The sequence below is a fragment of the Penaeus japonicus genome, unplaced genomic scaffold, assembly GCF_977035675.1.
Source record: "Penaeus japonicus unplaced genomic scaffold, GWHDUDI00000001_assembly GWHDUDI00000021, whole genome shotgun sequence".
Lineage (NCBI taxonomy): Eukaryota > Metazoa > Arthropoda > Malacostraca > Decapoda > Penaeidae > Penaeus > Penaeus japonicus.
Genome location: NW_028234423.1, coordinates 23,533,509 through 23,546,008, shown reverse-complemented (window position 1 = coordinate 23,546,008; position 12,500 = coordinate 23,533,509). Strand labels below are relative to the sequence as shown.

The 12,500-nt window shown below is 54.3% G+C and overlaps 1 protein-coding gene across 11 annotated transcripts in view; it reads right to left on the bottom strand.

The window, feature by feature from the left end:
• The window catches only part of Synd (protein kinase C and casein kinase substrate in neurons protein Synd), a 73,007-nt gene that overhangs the window by 49,422 nt on the left and 11,085 nt on the right, over positions 1-12,500 (bottom strand). Inside the window, exon 1 of one of the 11 annotated variants that reach the window (XM_086548870.1) lies at positions 6,829-7,068. The exons of the other annotated variants lie outside the window; for them this stretch is intronic. The gene's annotated coding sequence lies outside the window, so the exon portion shown is untranslated. Of the gene's footprint in view, positions 1-6,828; positions 7,069-12,500 lie in introns of those variants that run through there. 11 annotated transcript variants of the gene reach the window in all.

Here is a 12,500-nt window from a genome sequence, read left to right as displayed (position 1 = left end):
TTCATCTCTCCTTCTGTCCCTCCCTCCGTCACCTGCCTTCATTCCTCCCTCTTTCCCTCCCTCCGTCGCCCGCTTTCATCTCTCCTTTTGTCCCTCCCTCCGTCGTCTGCCTTTACCCTCCCTCTTACCTCTTTCCGTCGCTTGCTTTCATCCCCCTTCTTTCCCTTCTTCGCCGTCCACACATTCCCCCCCTGTTTCTTTTTGTCACCACCCTTTCCTTCCCTCCTCCGGAGCCGTCCGTCTGTCCCTCCTTCCCTTCCTAGTCCCTTTCGTTTATGTATTTGATTTTGTTGTTGTCCGTCCTCTTCCCATTTTATCGCACCTTTGCCCACTCGCATTCGTACTTATTCTTATATTCTGTTTTGGAGTTGTTGCTGTTGTTATTGTCGTTCATATATTCTTATTGTTTGCACTTTACAATTTGTAGTCTTTTTATCTAAAAAAATAACTGATAAATTATTGATCACGAAAATGGTGATGGCAATATGATAATGACATATACATAATGACGATAATGGCTTTGGTAACATTGAAACAGTCCTACAAAAATAACAGTGACAGAAATAACAACAAAGACAAGAAAAGCGATCATAAAATCCACGAAAAAATCATAACAGTAATGGCAATAATAAAAACCGAAAATAAAATCCACATCCTTGTAATAAAAATAACAACACAAATAACATAAAGACAGCAATGATAGTAAAAATGATAATGATAATGATAACAACAACAGCAGCAGCAACATGGAAAGATGAAACCACCACAACTACAAGTAACGATGTTGATAATAAAAAACACAACAACACTATTCACACAACTGCCTTCTACGCTTATTGAGCCAATTGGGAGCCTCGCGAGGCTGGGACGCGATTCGGAGGAGTCGAGAGGAGGAAGAGGGAGGGAGGGAGGAAGAGGGAGGGAGGGAGGAAGAGGGAGGGAGGAAGAGGGAGGGAGGGAGAGGGGAAGAAAAGGAAGAGAAAAAGGAGGAGGGTGTGGCTGAGGAGCAGTAGAGGAGGAGAGAGGAATAGGAGGGAGGGAAGAATGAGACGGGAAGGATGAGGACGAGGAGGGAAGGGGAGGGAGGAGGAGGAAATGGAAGAAAAAGGGGGGCAGAGGAGGAGGAACAGGGAGGGGAGGGGTTAGGAACAGAAGGAGAGAGGAATAAGGAGGGTGGGAAGAGAAAGAATGAGAAGGTGGAGGTGGAAGAGAAAGGAGTGAGGGGACGAGGAGGTGGAAGGAGAAGGAGGAGGAGGAAGAGGATTGAGAGAAGAAATAAAGAAGAGGAAGAGGGACCGAGAAAGGGAGAGGAATGGACGGGGGGAAGAAGGGATGAAGAGAGGAGGAGGGATATGAAGATGGGAGAGAAATGAGAAGAGGGAAAAACGGAGAAGTTGAGGGGGGGGGAGGAAGGAAGCGGAGGAAGAGAGAGAGAGGTAGGGAAAGGGACCGGAGAGTGGGAGAGATGAAGGTGAAGAAGGAGCGAAGAGCAAGAAGGGGAGGGGAAGGAGGGAGAACGATGTTGGAGAAGGCAATAAGCAGAAGACAGGAAACGAGGAAAAAAGAGAGGGACGGAGAGAGGATAGATAGAGAAAGAGAGAAAGAGAGAGAATGGAGGATTACTAGGGGGAAATAGACAAGAGGAAGAGAGAGTAGGAAAGAAGAGAAATGGGAGGATGGGGAAGGGGGAAGAAGAAGGGTAAAGGGGAAAGAATGGGAGGGGCAGGAGAGAAAGGTGAAAGAGAGGGGGGAAGGGGAGAAGAGGAGAAAAGGAAAGGGGGAAGAGGAGGGGCGGAAGGGGGGAAGGGAGGAGAGGGGGGAGGAGAGGAAAGGAGGAAGGGGGAGGAGAGGAGAGGATGAAGGGGGAGGGGAGGAGCAGAAGGGGGGAGGCGAGGAGAGAAGGAAAGGGAGGGGGAGGAGGAAAGGGAAGGGGAGGAGAGGGGGAAGGGGGAGGGGAAGAGGAAAGGGAAGGGGAGGAGAGGGGGAAGGGGGAGGGGAAGAGGAAAGGGAAGGGGAGGAGAGGGGGAAGGGGGCAGGGAAGAGAGGAACCAGGACTGGAGTCGGGGTGGGGGCGGTACACGTGGTTTCCTGGCGAGCGCGCGAGTGAGAAGCGTGAATGGAAGAGTAGATCCACCTCAGACATAACGGGAAGGAGGGGGCGGAGGGGAGGGGAAGGAGGGGAAGGAGGGGAGGGGAAGGAGGGGAGGGGAAGAGGAGGGGAAGGAGGGAGTGGGAGGGGAGAGGAGTCAAGTAACGTGGCCAGGGAATCACCGTTTACCGGAGGTGGGATGCATGGTGGAGGGAGCCCCCGGGGGTTAGGGGCAAGAAAGGGAGGGAAAGAAGAGATGAGACGACCGAGCGAGGGAAAGAGCACTAGCGGCCGGCATGCGGAACAAACAGGGAAGCGTCACCCCCCTCCCTCCCTCCACTCTGCCCCTCCCTCCCCCGGCGAAGGACTCCCGGCGAAGAGCGACAAATCGGATCCTACGACCGCCGATCCGGGAGGCGTCGTCCGCTGGAGCCCCGTTCGCCGTAACGGGGTTCCGGCGGCCACATTTCTTCCTGGTCATCTACCTGCGCGAGTTACCACCTAGGCGGATTTCCGTTTGTTTACCTTACTGCCGTACCCCCCCCCCCTTCTCTCTCTCTCTCTCTCTCTCTCTCTCTCTCTCTCTCTCTCTCTCTCTCTCTCTCTCTCTCTCTCTGTGTCTTCATAGTCCTAGCGGAGGCATTTCGATGCGAGGTCAAGCGCGTACTTTCGAAGTCGAGATCGAAGTCAAATCCCCCTTCGCGGCCGGACCTCGTGTCCCACGGGCGCGCGCACGCACGCACGCTTGCGGAACTCTACAAACGGTGTATGGTAATGCTCCCTCGCATACGCTTTAAAACACAGGATATCTACTTCCTACCGCCGCAGAGAACTTCCGAAGCGAACACATATTCCACTGTATTCATTCAACATCACTAATGCTAGTGTTTCTTTGCTATATTGTTGTTAATGTCACCATCGACCTCGCCACCAGCCAAGGGAACGCGTCTAAGCGTACGGCAAAAACAGATTCGCAAGCTGAGGCGTAACACCAGCTGTCATAGTGAGCGAGTGACCTTGGCCGAGTCATGCGCGATCGCCTCACAAGACCACCTGGGACCACCTGAGATCACCTGGTGTCATTCTCGCGCCAGCTGCACCCCGCTAGCGTGCCACTGCTGCACCGCTCAGGCACTACTGCGGCGACCTACCGTGCCACCGCACTGCAACTTCTGGTCAGCACTGCAATTCCTCAAAGGCAGACTCGGCACACAAGCCGTCAAGGATGTGCAAAGCAAACGAAGAAGCGTCTACGAAGGCAGATAAGGCCGCCCAGCCTTTCAACGCGTCCCACAAAAGCCAAGGTCTGGGGCGCCTTCAGCACACGCGAGTCGCATGCGGCAGGAGCGCGGAGGGCAAAGCCGAGCAACAGCTTGGATGACTCCATGAAAATACCACCATGCAAGAGGGTGCAGCGGCGAATGCAGAGCGAAGAGTAAAGCGGAGACAATCGTCAGGTTTGTGGTTACAGCATAGCAGGGAAGTGAGAGATTCTGACCTTGCAAACACTGCCAAGCACGCACCCCCCTCCCCCTCCTCCTCCCCTTCAGTCTCCTTTCTTTAGGTTTAGCTACCTCTCTCGCTCTCTCTTTCTCCCCTCCTTTCCCTATCTGACTCTCCTTCGCTTACCCCCCCCCCCCCACGTCTTCTCTCTCTCTCTCTCTCTCTCTCTCTCTCTCTCTCTCTCTCTCTCTCTCTCTCTCTCTCTCTCTCTCTCTCTCTCTTTTCGCTCTCTCTCCCTCGGTCCTCGTCTGTCTCTCTCCCCTTATCACCAAGTTGGTCTGTCGTCTGTCTCCCCCCCCCCCCCTCTCTCTCTCTCTCTCTCTCTCTCTCTCTCTCTCTCTCTCTCTCTCTCTCTCTCTCTCTCTCTCTCTCTCTCTCTCTCTCTCTCCAAAATTCTGTTTCTGCCTCTCCCTCTTTCCTCGCATGTCTGTCACTACCTTCCCCCCTTCTTCCCACCCCCAGCACTCTTTCAATCTCCCCCCCCTTCCCTCACAGCAGCTGACACGAGATGATTGGCCGCGATGCCGCGTATTGTCTGAGCAACATCGCGAAGTCGGTCACTGGTTAATGGAAGGGGTTAGGTGCCAGCGCTGGATGCAGGCCACGGCACTCACGCACATACACAGGGGAGAACTCACTCAATCACTCAATCACGCACGATCAAACACACACACACACACACACACACACTCGCAAGCTCTCTCTCTCTCTCTCTCTCTCTCTCTCTCTCTCTCTCTCTCTCTCTCTCTCTCTCTCTCTCTCTCTCTCTCTCTCACACACACACACTCTCTCTCTCTCTCTCTCTCTCTCTCTCTCTCTCTCTCTCTCTCTCTCTCTCTCTCTCACTCACACTCACACACACTCACTCTCTCTCACACACACTCTCTCTCTCTCTCACACACACTCACACACACACACATACACACTCGCAAGCAGTCTCTCTCTCTCTCTCACACACACACACACACACACACAGTGAGTCAGGCAGGTTACAAGGTCTTTAAGCTGACTATCTTGGCACTTGTCATGTGCCTCTCTCCTCCTCTCGCCCCATTCCCCATCATTTTCCATCCTCCTCTTCCTCCCTTTCCTCTTTACTCTCTCTCCCCTCGCTTCCTTCTATTTCCCCTACACACCCTCTCCTCTTCTCGCATCTTCGCACATTCTCTCTTCCTCTCCCTCTCCCTGTCTTTCCCTATTTAACTCTCTCTTCTCCTCTGCTTCCTTTCTCTTTCATTTTCTCTCCTTTCCTTCCTTCCTTTCTCTCTTTCTCTTACCCCCTCCCCCATTCTCGTTTTCACTCCCCCTCCTTCTCTTCCTTTCTACCCCCTTTACACGCACACAAACACATATATGCATACACACACACACTCTCTCTCTCTCTCATCCGCTCTCTCTCCCACTCTTTCACTCTCACATCCTCCCTCTTTCTATCCCAACCTTCACCTTTAGAGGCCCTCTGAAGTCACATTTTCTAAGGGACGGCGTTGTGTGCGTGTGTGCGTACGTGCGTGCGTGCGTGTGCGTGTCCAAGCAGCCGTCGGGCGTGGGTGTGTCCAGGGCGAGGCCGGGAGCGACTGCCACTCGCGGCCGTGACATTTCGCGGCGCCGGGGCGAGAGGGCACGAGTATGGCAGGTAGGGGGAGGCAGGGGAGGGAAACACGGGTAACAGGAGGATAGGAGGATAGGAGGTCAGGCGAAGGAAGAGAGAATGTGCAAGAGGGATAAAGGAAGAAAGGAAGGAGCGAGAGAGTGCCGACCGCAAGGGACATGGGCGCAGGCAAGGATTCGCCCCCGCCTTGAACCCGCTCCGCCCTCTTCCCTCCCCTTCCCTGAGCTCACCCCTTCCACCTCCCCAGTGACCTCAATCGCTCACGTCCGCGGCTGCCTCCCCCTCCCCCCCTCCCCCTCCCTCACCCATCTCAGGCTCTCCCGCCCACCCACCCGCCCATCTACCACCCCACCCTCCCCAGCCCACCGATCTTCCCACAGGTGTTTCTCGACCGCAACATCTGTTCCCGAGCGCCGCTGCCGTGCCACAGTCGCTCGACGTAAACACGGCACTCCGAGGCCATTGTTGATCTTTCTCACTGTTTCTCCTTGTTCTTGGGTGGAAAGCGTTCCCGCAGTCTGTGCAACCGCCAGCATCTTAAGGCTTACAGACCGACTCCCATCAACTTGCAACCCGTCTATGGGCCGGGATGGCAAGCAACATCTACTCTTGCAACCTACACAATGGACCACACATCCACACCCAGACAATACCAGTCTACCTCACCTTTAATCTACTCATCTACTGACTGGTCCGTCCGCCTCAGCGCGAATCTACCGTCCGTGGTTCTCATCGCCCCGACAAAAAATGATCGCATCGTTAGACATCCCACGAAGGCTACGTCTCTCGCGCCTCCCGCCGCCGTCGCCATACGCCCGAGACACCCCGCCTGCCCCCTCCCCGCGTCGAGATCCGGGCGCGGCGGGAGGGCGAGGCATCGACGGGCCTCTGCCTCCTGAGCGACGACCCCTTCGCCAGGAGTGACGGCACGGCCTCGAGAGTCTATCCCGACTCAATGTCCATGATCCCGACAGCCGCGTTTTCCGCCGCCGCTAACGTGTGAGCAACGTGTTCGAGGAGAGCACGCCAGGAATGTGCCTGAGAGCGCGCCCGTGCGGGGAATGCGTGCAGCCACCAACCGCCTCTCGCCTCGCCTCGCCTCGCCATCGCCATCGCCGCCGCCCCCGTCTCCTCCTCCTCCTCCTCATTCCCTCGCTGTCTCACACCCGTCTGTCTCCCGCCTCACGGCACGTCACGCCACCTTCACAGCCTCATGCCACCGTCGGCTCTCGCGACTGCGCCTCGGGATAGACTTCGAATGCCCTCACATGGAGAGCACTCACTCAAACTTCACACTCGGCGCGCCTACGCCCTCTCTGAGCCAGCACTGATATCGAGACGCACCGATGAGCTCAGTGCTTCACGCACCGACTTCGAGTGCTATTCAAACTCCAGACTAAAAAAACTGCAACAAATTCACGCCACGAAGGCCCTAGTCCGTGGCTCGTTTCCTCCTCACCCTAGCTATCTGCGCCTCACACACTCGGCCTGCTCCCTAAGCCCTCCGCCTAAGCAACACCTCGCCATCACCACATCACCATTGCCACCATCATCATGAGCACGCGGCCTGAGTCCGATCTGCACGACGGTTAAGGCAGTCAAAATAGAGGGACTTGACACCCACCTTCTCTTGCTGAGCTCCCCGCAAGTGGACACTGGCTCTTCCTGCTTCTTCTCTGCGCCGGTCGCTCGCACGGATAATCCTACGGGACTTCGGAGGTTCGCGCGACACTTAACTCCTTCTCTCCCCTATAAATCAAAAGCCAAAAATCACCACCAGATGAAGATAGCACCAAATGCGCTCACTGTGGGACCGCGTGCTCTCCCTTCCACCGCTCAACATCAACTGATTCTAGCGAGACGGACTCATGTTGGCAGCACTTGGCGCGATCGAGAGGGAGCCTCGAGTTGCCGACGTCGGATTTACATGCTGCAAATTACGGAGCAATTACAAACGCCCCGACTAGACTGCAGATATCTTGACCATGTTACGGCACGCACATCAAATCATCTTGTAAAATCTCATTGACCCATCACCCAAACTCCCAACCAAAATTAGCCAACCCAAGGCAAGTCCGACCGCTCTCGACGGGGATGCTTCCGTAGGCCTGTGATTAGCCATCATGCCATTTCCATACCAAACGGAAGAAGAGGCACCCGTCCGAAATGGTGAACGTGGGGAAGGGAAGGGAGCGAAAAGGAAAGAAATCCTGCCCCAGAACGCCTTCAGATGGAGGAAAATATGAGTGCAACCGATGTGACAAGCAGCAGCGCCCCCGTCGGAAATCAGCAACTAATCTCCGCACTGGCACCCGCGCCCGCCCTCTCTGCCCAGGCGTGCCAACATCGACACACAGCTCGGAGTGAGAGAGAGAGAGAGAGAGAGAGAGAGAGAAAGAGATAGAGAGAGAAGTCAACACTTAAGAAATGTCACCACTTAAGCATCCCAGACTCAAGATCAGATGTCATCTCACTATCGGGCTGAGCACTCGCCCTATCGGCGGGAGCGCACTCGCTACCTGCCGGGATGCTGAGGAACAGAGCAAGCAAATAACGCTCCTCCAGCGCAGAGAAACAGTGCCAAGACTCATACTGGACACAGCCGTAATTAACCTGCGATATTACGTAATGGATTGCATTATATCGGGTTACGTGACGGCTTTCCGTTTCTATGTAGCAGGATCTGTATAGTGTAGTGTAGGTGTGTGTGTATAAGCTTGCTCTGTATTCGAGCACACATGTGCATAAAAAAGAGAGGGCAAGGGATAGGAAGGGAGGGGGGAGTGGGGAGAGGGAGGGGAAGGGGGAGGGGGAGGGGGAGGGGAGGAGAGAGAGAGAGAGAGAGAGAGAGAGAGAGAGAGAGAGAGAGAGAGAGAGAGAGAGAGAGAGAGAGGAGAGAGGAGAGAGAGGGAGGGAGAGAGAGAGAGAGAGAGAGAGAGGAGAGAGAGAGAGAGAGAGAGAGAGAGAGAGAGAGAGAGAGAGAGAGAGGAGAGAGAGAGAGGGAAAGAGAGAGAGAGAGAGAGAGGAGAAGGAGAGGGATAGAAGGAGGGGAGGGAGGGGAGGGAGGGAGGGAGGGAGGGGGGAGGAGGAGGAGAGGGGAGGGTGGGGGGAGTGAAATATATATATATATATATATATATATATTATATATATATATATATATATATATATATATATATAGAGAGAGAGAGAGAGAGAGAGAGAGAGAGGTTAGGCGAGAGAGAGAGAGAGAGGTTAGGCGAGAGCGAGAGAGAGAGAGTGAGGTTAAGCGAGAGCGAGAGAAAGAGAGAGGTTAGGCGAGAGCGAGAGAAAGAGAGAGGTTAGGCGAGAGCAAGAGAGAGAGAGAGAGAGAGAGGGGGGGAGGAGGAGGAGAGGGGTAGAGAGAGAGAGAGAGAGAGAGAGAGAGAGAGAGAGAGAGAGAGAGAGAGAGAGAGAGAGAGAGAGAGAGAGAGAGAGAGAGAGAGAGAGAGAGAGAGAGAGAGAGAGAGAGAGAGAGAGAGAGAGAGAGAGAGAGGGGGGGGGAGCTATGTGCCATGCGTTTGCCTGAATAACTGCAGGTGTGTAAAAGCAAACTGGGCTAAGGAGCATAACCGCATACAGATAGTCAATCCACATCATACGGTAAGTTACTTTCTTTTCTATTCGGTCTCCCTTTCCCTCAAACAGCTGTTCCTCACTCGTCGACGCATAACCACCCCCTCCTCGTCGCATGCTCGTACAAGCCCGCGTGTGCACACTTCCCCATAACAAGGTCTTACAGGACACATACATACATACACATACCCACGTCACCTTCTGTGCAAGCCCTTTCAAGTGTATCTTCTAGTGCGCTATTAGTATGCGTCTGCACACGCGGACTGGGCAGCTAGGCGTTCGACCCTAATCCTCAAAGACGGCAAGTAAGAAATGACGAAAGGAGCTGCCTGTTGCTACTCTACGTCTACCAATGACGAGCAATAAATGGAACTTGCAACGAGCGCACAAACAAACAAATGGGCTATTGCTTAATAACGAAATAGAAAATAAAAAATACCATGCGCTCATCCTCGCCATTTTTTTTTCTAAATGAACATCAAATTTACTTAAGGGTCAATTACACAGAAACACACACACATAAAAAGAGATAAAAAACCTAGCCTACTTACAAATATTAGTCAAGCCTACTAATCCGTTTAAAACAAGCCGTCTCTCCGATTATCAATTAATGGACAGAAAAAAATGCAATCCACTGTCAGCTTAAAGCAACGAGCGGCGGCGAGCGAAGGCATCCGCTTGCGACAGGAGCGAGGAGGAAAAGGACTTCATAACCGCATGTACAGGACTTCTGGAAGGATTAAACAGGCGAAGGAAGAGTGAAATGGGAAAGGGGTTGGGAAAGGATTGAGGGGACGGGGAGAGGGGGGAGTGGAGAGGGAATAGGGAAGGAAGGATGGAAGAATGGAGAAAGAGGATGATAGAGGGAAGAAAAGAGAGAGGTATGGTCGGGGTGGATGAGAGGGAGGGAGGGAGATTGGTGAGGGGGGAAGGGGGCAAGGAGAAGGGAGAGAGGGAGTGCGAGAGAAGGAAGAGGTGGAGGGAGAGGGAGGGAGGGAGGGAGGATGAGATGGCGGAAAAGACGCAAGGAGGGTGAAAGAGAGGGAAAGGAGGAAGAAAGGAGGGACGGCTGGAGTGGGGAAGAGGGTTGGAGGATGAGAGGGGAATGAGGGAAGGAGGGAAGAAGAGATGGCTGGATAGACGGATGGTGAAAAGGAGGGAAAGAGGGAAGGTGAAAGGGTAAAAGAGACACAGCGATGAAGAGTGTGAGAGGGGGGGGGGGCAATGCAGCACTGTGCATGCACGCGAAATCCTACAAACATTGCAAAAGTAAAATCAATGAAAGAAAGAGCAACGAGAAACGGAATAAAAAAAAGAGCCTAACTGTTTTATCCCCATTTCCTTTTTCCAATAGACGAAAATAAATGACACAGTTTCAACCCCTCCCCCCCTCCCAACCCGCATATATAATGAAACTAAACCTCACACGAATTATACACATCTGCATATACAAATTAAAAAGAAACAAAGAAAGAAACACAAACGAGGAGCCCACGAGAAGAGCCACCCGAAACGCGTGCTCGCGCCATGACATTGAGGTGGTATTTCAACGGAGAAGGAGGAGGAGGAGGAGGAGGAGGAGGAGGAGAAAGATATGATAAGGAAGAAGATATGATGGAGGAGGCAGAGGAGAGGAGGAGATGATGAGGGAAGCAGAGGAGAGAAGAAGGAAAATAGGAGGAGGAGGAAGAGGAAGGGCGCGTACATGGAAGGTGTCCGGCAGGATGGCAGACAGGGTGTGCAGAAGGGCAGGCAGGCAGACAGGCAAGAGGGGTAGGCAAGATGGGGTGGGGGGGGGAGGCAGATAGACACGGAAGATGGCAGTCATGCAGGAAGGCAAGTAGCCATGGGTAGAATACAGGAGGGCAAGGTGGGGGTAGGCAAACATGCAGGCAGACTGGCAGGTAGGCACCCGAGGAGAAGGACAGGCAGGTAGGCACCCGAGGGGAGGGACAGGTAGATATGCAGGTAGACAGGCAGGTAGGCACCCGAGGGGAGGGACAGGCAGGTAGGCACCCGAGGAGAAGGACAGGCAGGTAGGCACCCGAGGGGAGGGACAGGTAGATATGCAGGTAGACAGGCAGGTAGGCACCCGAGGGGAGGGACAGGCAGGTAGGCACCCGAGGGGAGGGACAGGTAGATATGCAGGTAGACAGGCAGGTAGGCACCCGAGGGGAGGGACAGGCAGGTAGGCACCCGAGGGGAGGGACAGGTAGATATGCAGGTAGACAGGCAGGTAGGCACCCGAGGGGAGGGACAGGTAGATATGCAGGTAGACAGGCAGGTAGGCACCCGAGGGGAGGGACAGGCAGGTAGGCACCCGAGGGGAGGGACAGGTAGATATGCAGGTAGACAGGCAGGTAGGCACCCGAGGGGAGGGACAGGTAGATATGCAGGTAGACAGGCAGGTAGGCACCCGAGGGGAGGGACAGGTAGATATGCAGGTAGACAGGCAGGTAGGCACCCGAGGGGAGGGACAGGTAGATATGCAGGTAGACAGGCAGGTAGGCACCCGAGGGGAGGGACAGGTAGATATGCAGGTAGACAGGCAGGTAGACACAGGGGGAAGGCAGGCAAACAGGTGACGGTGCGTCCTGGTGCGACCGGCCGGTGGTGGTGCGCTGGAGGAAGCCAACGAAGTGCTGGAGACGTGATGGACACTCGTGGGGAGGGGGGGGGGGTGCTTGGCCGCGGGTCAGCTCCCGTCGACACAGGTGCGGGCGGCGTCGCGTGGGCCCGGCGGCCTGCCCTCTCGGGTCACTGGCGACGGCGGTGCGGCTCTCGCGGCAGCCCCTCCCTCCTTCCCCCCCTCCGAGCGAGATGTATCGGCCTCGCGCCCTTCGCACCCGCTCTCCTCTACCCCCCCTCCCTCGCATGCTGCCCTTCTTTCTCATCTAGGTATTTACAGTCATCGCACTTTTTTTTATGCTTCTTGTTCTACATCTCTCTGCCGTTCATTCTTTCCGACATTTCCGCTCTTTCTGTTTCTCTCCTCCCCCCTACTCGATCTACCTACTTTCTCCCCTCTCTCTCGTTTCTATCCCCCGTTCTCCCATTCTCTCTCTTGGTTCGACTGCAGGCATGTGCTTTGTGTGGTTCACTGCATTTCCAGCAATGGTAATATTTAACTTTAATGTATTCTCTCTCTCTCTCTCTCTCTCTCTCACTTTCTGCTCGATTATCCACTCTGCTCCCATCTCCCCCCTTTACCCTCTCCCATGATTCTGTTTGTTTCTCCCTTCCTTACTACCCAGCGTTATCAATCGCACCAATCCCGTTCCCCTTTCTCCATCTTTTTATCTTCGGTCTATTCCTCTTTCCTCTCTTTCGGCATTTTCCTCCTCTTTTAGACACATAAACACACTCATTAAAAAACGATAAAGGCACAACAAGCGAAGACCTAATAGCGCAGGGACCCAACCGGAGAGCCTCTTCAGCGCCCTGACAGCGCCTTCTGCGGGCAAACATCCGCACTCGGCCATCGCTCACCAGTCTCCTCTACATTCCTGGCTCGTTATCTGATAGGGCGTGACCGCTATCAGTGCCATTCGCCGGGCCGCTCGCCGCGTCGCACTCCGAATTGACGCAGCAGGAGCAATCGGCCCACGGGTCCAGCCAGCGCTCACCTCCTCGTCAGGCAGAGGGCGACAATGCGACGCGGCTCAACTCATTTTTTCTTTCTTCCTTTTTTTCGAAAAGGTT